The sequence below is a fragment of the Leuciscus leuciscus genome (assembly GCF_965113295.1).
Source record: "Leuciscus leuciscus genome assembly, chromosome: 5".
Lineage (NCBI taxonomy): Eukaryota > Metazoa > Chordata > Actinopteri > Cypriniformes > Leuciscidae > Leuciscus > Leuciscus leuciscus.
The window spans coordinates 40,227,803-40,236,662 of record NC_138729.1 but is presented as its reverse complement, the minus strand read 5'-3'; positions in this window follow the sequence as shown (position 1 = coordinate 40,236,662).

Here is an 8,860-nt window from a genome sequence, read left to right as displayed (position 1 = left end):
TCATTGATTCCTATAGTATATTTTTTCCTTCTATGGGAATCAATTGCTACTGTCAACTGTCTGGTTACCAACATTCTTCAAAACATCTTCTGTTGTGTTCAACAGAGGAAAGAAACTCATACAGGTTTAGAACAACTTGAGGGTGAATAAATGATAACAATTTTCATTTTTGGGTAAACTATCTCTTTAAATGGTCATGTCTAGGGATGTCCCGAGCCGTTCTCAAAGATCGTTTCGGGGGCCAATTAAGAATTTTTTTTCAACTGATCAGCATCAGCTATCATAAGCTCGATCCTTTATTTTACGTCAGCTGTCACACAGGTGTCATGCAGTAAGTGGCAGAATGCACCTTAAAAGAGTTAGCTCGAGAACCAATGAATTCTCTTCTTGCGATTCACACATGTTCAAGCTTTCGTGTTTACCATGTTATGCGCTCTTTTGTAACGAATCGCTCGAAAGTCGTTTATTTACTGTATTAAGTCTGCCGTCAAACTGTCTGAGGCCTGTACTTGAACTCAATCTTTTGATTGAGATATACTTAAAAGTATAATTAAGTATTCAAAGTAGGCTATACTTGGCTTGTAGTTGTGTTAACTCTTTGATCGAGTAGCCTATTAAATATTTCTTTTTTTACATGGTTTTTCATATACAGTCTTATGAATATTGATTAGAATATTGATTTAAAACAGATATGTTTCTAATTCTGCGTATTTGAATTTTTGTGTAGGCTAGTCCACTGGTAGAGTACATAGGAATTTTCTCAACTTTTTTGTTTAAAATGTTGCCTTTCTTTATGAAACTTACCGACATTCAAAGTGTTGATAAAAAAAAAATGCATGAAGCTAATAAAATGTTTTTTTAAGTTAAAGTACAGTTAAAGGTATTTTTCCCAAGTATAAAAAAAAATCTACATTTGAACATAGTAGTATACTGCAAGTGCAAAAATAATATATAAATAGTAAACTATAAGTAGCCTATAATATTATGTTCATATTAATATCATACAATAATATCATACAAACATATTGCAGTAAAACTACTAAACTAGTAGTTTACTGAGAGTACTCTTCAGTGTGTAGGCTACTTTCATAAACTAAAAAATGTACTACTTGTATTAAAATAGTATAACTACTCTTACACTTATAGTACACTTAAACGTATACTTTTATATACTAAAAGTGGGCCAATTTAGTCCCAAGCAGTATTGAAATAGTACACTTACAAGTACACATTGATATTAGTATACTTCCTACATAAAGAATACTTAAAAATACTTGAACATTACTTAAGTATACTTCATAAAATTAACTTGAAGTATACTTCTTTTTCGTTAGGGTGATATTCATTCTGACACCGCGAGCTAGTTTTCTAACCTTATCTCCAATATTAATTTACTTTTTTGGCAATTATTATTCAAAATGTACATGTAAAAAAACATGAAGTTTATAGCCTACTCACATTATAATAATTTACGATGTCTATCATTATAGCAGATGTTTACATCTACTAATGTCTTTATACTGTATAGGGCTGTGCAATTAATGTCAATTTATTTTAGATTTTGGCTTCCAACACTTATGAAAATAAGATAATCAAGGAAAAACGATTATTTTGGTAAGCCTACATTCCGTTTTGAGCACCTTCCTTTCCCTCACAGCGGTGAGGGATCCTTCATTCTTCCCTAAATGCCCATGGCCTTGTTCCAGAATCAAATCACTGAGTGTGCTTCTGAAATTAGTGAGGATGCTCTAGTAAAGTGCAGATGTAATGTAATGTGTAAACAAGAATAGCAATGTACAGTGAGACATTTAAGATTATTTACAAATATTTGGATACTTTTCTATAAGGCCTAAACTATTAGTCTGCATTTACATTGCTTAATGCATATCTATTTTGTCATATTTTCCATGCAATGGTTATCACTATGTCCCGCCGAGTCTAGGCCCTAGCCCACCCTCCAATGCTGCTATCGACATCCGGAGCCCCGAATGAGAAATTAAGCTCACCGTGAGACGAGCCACCTAACTCGTCCGAGAACTCCACCAGGCACAATGCGCGTGATGAGGAACGCTGGGTTGGAGGATGCCTCGAATTATATGTGTTATTTCTAAGGAGGGCGAATAAATAGCCTACATATTAACTGCACAAATCGAGCACAAACAAACGGCGCCGGTTTGGAGCAATTTAAACTGCATGGGGTGGAGGGTGACGTCAATGTCCAGAATTATATTTGTTATTTCTAAGAAACGGAAATGGATACGATGTTCATTTTAACAGCACAAATCAGCACAAATGTAGCAGAAACAAAAGACGTTTTCATTTGATATAAAAGGACCCCCATTGAAACTTAACGTCCAAATCAGACAAATCATTTAACGTGATTGCAGTCTACTGTTGCTAAACTGCAGGATGTGCTTGATATGAAAAATAATTATTAAAAGTGAATTATGAAGCTGTGAAAGAGAACTCACCCTGATCCTGTGCAAGCGATCTGAGACGGAGCGAAACACGGTCAAGCCAGAATTGTCTACTTGTCTACCTTCCTGGAAAAAAAGCATTTCATTTATATCTTTGTTGGTTTGTAATTAGTTTCTTTGTTCTTATTGTATTACTGACTGTTTACTTGTCTTCAATAATTGTTTGAGAACTTATATATATAGCTAGTATTCATTTTGTCTTGTGGTATTAAAACTGGTATAGAAAATTGTGAAATTTCACTGATATCTTTTACTCATATTGAGAAATAAGGTTTTGATCATATCACCCACCACGAATCTTGTTAAATAATCATGATTTCAATATTGATCAAAATAATCGTGATTATAGGCCTATATATAATCCCTATACAGTAGTGCTTGTTATATTGGAATTAGTCCTTAGTGATAGATGCCCCTATTTTACATTTGAGCCTCTTCCCCTGAGGAGCTCTGTACATCCCTGTATACATTGGATTAGTTTTAATTTCTTTAATGTACTTGAAGTGTGCACCAAGCACTAGGAAAATACTAAAATCAGATCAGGACTCGGTATCGGCCGATACTCAATATCAGATGGCCAGGATCAAATCGGGGGCACAAAAAACATCCCTTGTTCATGTCTGTAAGAGTGTACGTTTCCTCTAGACCAGCAAAAAAAAATTTTGGGACCTAAAGTTCACAAATAATTTGTTTCACATTGACTAACAATATAATTTACACAAATATATAAAACCTTTTCCTTTTGTTATATTTATCACAATCCCCCCGTTTTGATTATACTGTACAGCATGAGTGTTATGAATGTAAAATTAACCTTTGTGAACTTCTAGATTAATTGTATGCTACTTGATGAAGTTATTAATTTAATCATCATGGGTGATGGGTGAAAATTAAGCTAATTATATTCTGAATAAATGAGCAAAAAAGAGATTATTTCTGCTGTCCCCCATGTTTTGCTTCTTTTTTACCGCTTAACTGTTACTTTGATGTTTTTGCTGCACTTACATTTAGCAGATGCTTGTTTGTAACTCAAGCTTTAGCATAAAAAGAATTTACAATATAGTGCACAAATAATGTTATTGACAAATATTGGGACATGTAGCTGAAAACACAGTTTGCTAACAGCTACTTCACATTAAAATCTAATCATGTTGCTGGTGATATATAGCTAAGTTCCTAAATACACAACAATGTGTATTGTTTTTCTACCTGCATATAAAGAAGATTTGGTTACGTGTTTTCAGCAAATTAACCCCATAATTTGACATTACATTTTTACAGATTTATGATGAAATCCTGAATTGAGCCATGGCACATTTACAGCAATAAAGTTATAAAAATAAATGTGGAAGCAATGATGAGGGAGTTAGTGAGTGAACACATGTCATCTGAACTGAATTGAGACATGCAATAAAAGGACATGTTTGATCACCGGTTGTCTATAGACATCAGTTTCTCACCCAGCAGATGGAGGGAGGGAGGGAGGGAGGGAGAGAGAGAGAGAGCAGATTTGAGTGGAAGAGTTAAATAATTAGGATATGTTATGATCGACAGATGGCTGAAGTTTGGCTCTGTGGAAGTTTATGGAAGAAAGTTTTGTGTGTGTGTGTGTGTGCGTTCAGTGCATGTCGTATTTTAACTCAAAGCACAACTCCATCAGAGAGAATGCCGCTCTCTCTGAGGACCGCTATCGAACTCTGGAGGATTTGAGAGCCCGAGTCGCCATTAGCGTGAAGTTTAGCTCAGGTCTAGCCTTAATCTGACAAATGGATCTCTGCTGGTGCCGTCTTCTACAGCAGCAATCACACATACACGCTCACGGATAAGCCAACTTAAAATGATATACTGCTGAGAGGTACATCTGAACCTAGTAAGGTTCTTAAGTGGGTGAGAGTGTGACTTTTGATAAGGCGGTGTGATATGTCAGTTGACCAACATTCATATACCCTGATGCAATTGTTCAACATTCAGAGAAATCTGTCATTATACTTTCATCATTTCTCTCCTTCTCTCTAATGATGGAAGGTAAACTGCATGTGTGAGAATGGATTAAGCTTTAATTCTGGGATTAAACCTTGGCTTTGTAACATTATACCCACTTTGTGTCACCTGGACAGAAAAGCTGAAGATGATTTTCAAAAATAACACATTAATTATTCAACATGTGTCATCCTTCAATCCCATAACTGAGAGTTTCTGCAGCTATAGGCATTGTGGACTTTTAGAATATGAACTCTCTTACAATATATTTGACACATAGTTTGATTTCAAAATGTTCTCCACTGTCATTCCCATCACAAAAAAAAAAAAAACAAAAAAAAAAACAATATATATATATATATATAGTGGTGGAAATTTAAATTTGAACTGTTTTTGAAATGGGTAATGCAAAGAATAATTTTTGGCTATTTTTTGTTTTCTAAATACAATTCAAATATATATATTTTTATAATTTTGCAAAATTACAGCTGGATTGGAAAATGACGCAGAATGAAAACAGAATGAAACAAACATACATTACTTTTATTTTCTGTCGTTGTTATTTGTTTTATTTTTGCGTAATTTCATCTCAAGCATGCTCTTAACTCAAACTGTTGTCTCCTGGTAACAACACAACAAAAAATTAGGGATGCACCGATACGAAACTTTTGGCCAATATAATTACCGATAATTCTTTACATTTGAAGGCCGATAACCGATATGTTGGCCGATAAATCTAAATCTAAAGTTTTTATAATTTTGAGAGCCTGATTACAAAAACAAAATTCTCATCATTAAAAGCCATGTCCCAAACACAATTATAATGATGTTCTTATTATAATTTTCATGTAGCCTATATGACAGATTTTGCGCTGCACATGTTGCACTTAACTGTATTTTCCTTTTTGAAGTGATTCCAATCATATTTCAAGCAATTCAAAACTATCATGGCGAACAGTGCACATCTGAAGTGCCTCAGCTGAAGGAAATAATCCATTATTTATCGGCTTTAATATATCGACCAAATTTTCTTATCAGGCTGAGAATAATAACTTAAAAAATTAACATACATCGACGGATACCGAAATGCTGACCCATATATTTTTTGCATCCCTAGAATTTTTTTTAATAAGGGACAAGGTTTATTAAGGGCAAAACTAAGATGCAATCATGTTTTTTATATATATTTTTTAATAAATTGTAGTGCTGGGCAAAGATTAATCGCGATTAATCGCATCCAAAATAAAAATTTGTGTTTGCATAATATATCTGTGTGTACTGTGTATAATTATTTTGTATATATAAATACACACATATGCATGTATTTATTTAAGAAATATTTGCATGTATATACTGTATATACATTTATACATAATTTATATTATATATAAATATAAATAATTTATATATAAATAAATTAAAAACCTTAAATATATACATGCATATGTGTGTATTTATATATACAAAATAATTATACACAGTACACACACATATATTATGCAAACACAAACTTTTATTTTGGATGCGATTAATCGCGATTAATCTTTGCCCAGCACTAATAAATTGATAAATCATTTCCACACAAAAATAATAAACTGGTTTGTTTATTTCAGTCTTTGTCTATAGTTTAAATATGATAATAACATATTATAATAATAACATATTAATAACAAATAATAATAATAATTTTTTTTTTTATAAATGTAACCAAGCCCTGGGATATGAAAGTGCCAAAGTTTAAGAAACAACCAATTTTAACATTGTATATATGTGTGTACAGGTTTGGCTATACTTGTAAGGTACAAACTGTAGAAAATATCCTATAAATATAGTGAAACAAGTCAAAAACTGACCTGTGAGGATTTTAAAGTGGTCATTGTTACTTGAAAAGCTCATATTTTACCAAATCGTGAGCTTAGAATTATAAGGTTCTATCTCCGTTTAGGGTAGTTCTGAGATATTGAGCATCAAAGTTTTTACATCCCAGCTGGCAAAACTGTTATGTAGTATAATCTACTATTATAGCTCAACAAGACCATCACCCTACAGGTACTTTGAGGATAGAATATCAAAATCCTGGCACATTTGGAAATGGGATTTTTTAAGATGGCCCAAATGGAGATAGAACCTTATAATTCTGAGAGCTCTGATTCTGTTTGGAATTATAAGGTTCTATCTCCACTTTTACAAATAAAACCCCACATTTCAAAGAATAAATGTATATAACCATTGATTTTAATCAATTTATATATTTATAATACAAACACACAGCTTGATTGGATTTTTGATTTTGATTGGATATTGAATCTACTGGAGATAGAACCTTATAATCCCAACTCGGTTTATGTTTTTGTGAGATAGAACCTTTTTATTTGATTAATTATTAATAACTACAAATTTTTTTTTTTTTTTACAAAAATAACACCACACAGGCATTAATAAACACCTAATGGATCAGATTATGTCAAAAACTCAATTTCGACCAAAAGTGGAGATAGAACCTTATAATTCTAAGCTCACGAAATCATGATTTGCTTCAAATGTCAACAGGTTTGTGTGAGGTTAGGTTTAGAAGTAAGGTATAATTAATATTATTGTGTTAGTATGAAAACCATTGTGTCTGAGAGACCTTCAGTAATATAGTTTCTATTTCTTCATTTCTGTTTATGTATGTAGTTTGGTGAAATATTGAGGAATAGCATGCAATGTGGAGGTGGGGAGTTTTGTTTCTTTTTTCTTCTTTTTTTTTCTGCTACTGATGGTGAGAAATGTTCGACTAAAGCTCAACCTGAATGGGAAAGCAGGGTCTCTATTTGGATGAACATTTTGTATTGAGTGGACCAGAAGACCACTGAGCACTAACTCTTTCTCTCTCGCCCCATGTGTCCAGTCCCTGGTGCCAGCTCCGCTAACCCTACCGGCTGGAGGATGCAGGACTGAAACAGAGGGAACATTTAGGCACAAAAAGAAACAAAACAGCATGTAGGGAGGAGAGAAGAGAAGTGGGCAGGGGGCAGTATAATGAAAGGTCAGTGAATGGTGTTGTGGTGAGTTAATTAAACTTTAATTGAGTAAGCAATATATAAACAAAGTGGGAAAAAATGTGAAGAGCTCTTCAGATCTAAAGTACAGAAAAATGCTCCTTTGAGGCTGGCAAGTGAATACAGGTTGCATTGTTTTTTTGTTTTTTTTTAGCAGATATGTCAAGCATGCACACGTCAAAGTCTATAACAGGCTTGTCTCGCTTTGAACCTTTATCCTTTAAATTATTGTCGTACAAGTCATTTGCCTGAGGTGAAGTGTGTGTGTGTGTGTGTGTGTGTGTGTGTGTGTGTGTGTGTGTGTGTGTGTGTGTGTGTGTGTGTGTGTGTGTGTGTGTGTGTGTGTGTGTGTGTGTGTGTGTGTGTGTGTGTGTGTGTGTGTGTGTGTGTGTGTGTGTGTGTGTGTGTGTGTGTGTGTGTGTGTGTGTGTATTTATGTGTTTGTCTGTGTGATCATGTGAGTGTTTCAGATCCGTGTGTGTGTGGTAGGGGTCAAAATCATTTGGCCCCTGTCATTTCTGTTTAAGTATTCCTGCCATCTCTTAATCCCTGGTGGTGTGTGTGTGTGTGTGTGTGTGTGTGTGTGTGTGTGTGTGTGTGTGTGTGTGTGTGTGTGTGTGGATGCATGTGTTGAATAGCATAGATGATTTGTTTACTGACAGACACAAACCTGTTTGTATGCTCGTCAGAGTGTGTTTGTCAGGAAAAGCGAATCCACTGATCTAATCATCTTCAAACCAGCCGTCCCGACGCACGCACGTGTGCGAGTCACATGTAAGCATTAGTGAATGGTGTAATATTTTAACCTGTATTCAACAGTCGAACCACTAAAGAGCACTGAACCCTTTCTTCCATAAACACCCTCCCATCGACAAGCGTATGTATTTTTTGCACTAATGCAAAAAACACATACAGTATGTGTCTAATAATGATTGAGTTTTTCTGCTTCCAGCAATGTCAGTTCACAAAGATGTGAGCATTGGTTTTGATGAAATGCTTTGGATGATTTTTGCATTTACATGTATGTATTTGACAGGTGCTTTTATCCAAAGTGATTTACATTGTATTCAAGGACAAGTTCATGCATTCCCTGGGAATCACATCTTGGCATTGCTAGTGCCCTGCTCTTCTGTTTGAGTCATATGAATGCTTCTTAAATGAACTAAAATAAATATATTGTTTATCATCAACTGCAATGTCAACGACTCAATTGAATGCAAAGATAAAACAAGGCCGATCTAGCCAATGCTAGAAGATGGTCTCAATTGTTTTTGACCAGTAAATGACCAACTTTATTTATAGTGAATATGCCTGTCTTAAAAGGGTATACCAGACTTTCAGAAGTATTGAAGGGTTAGTTCAC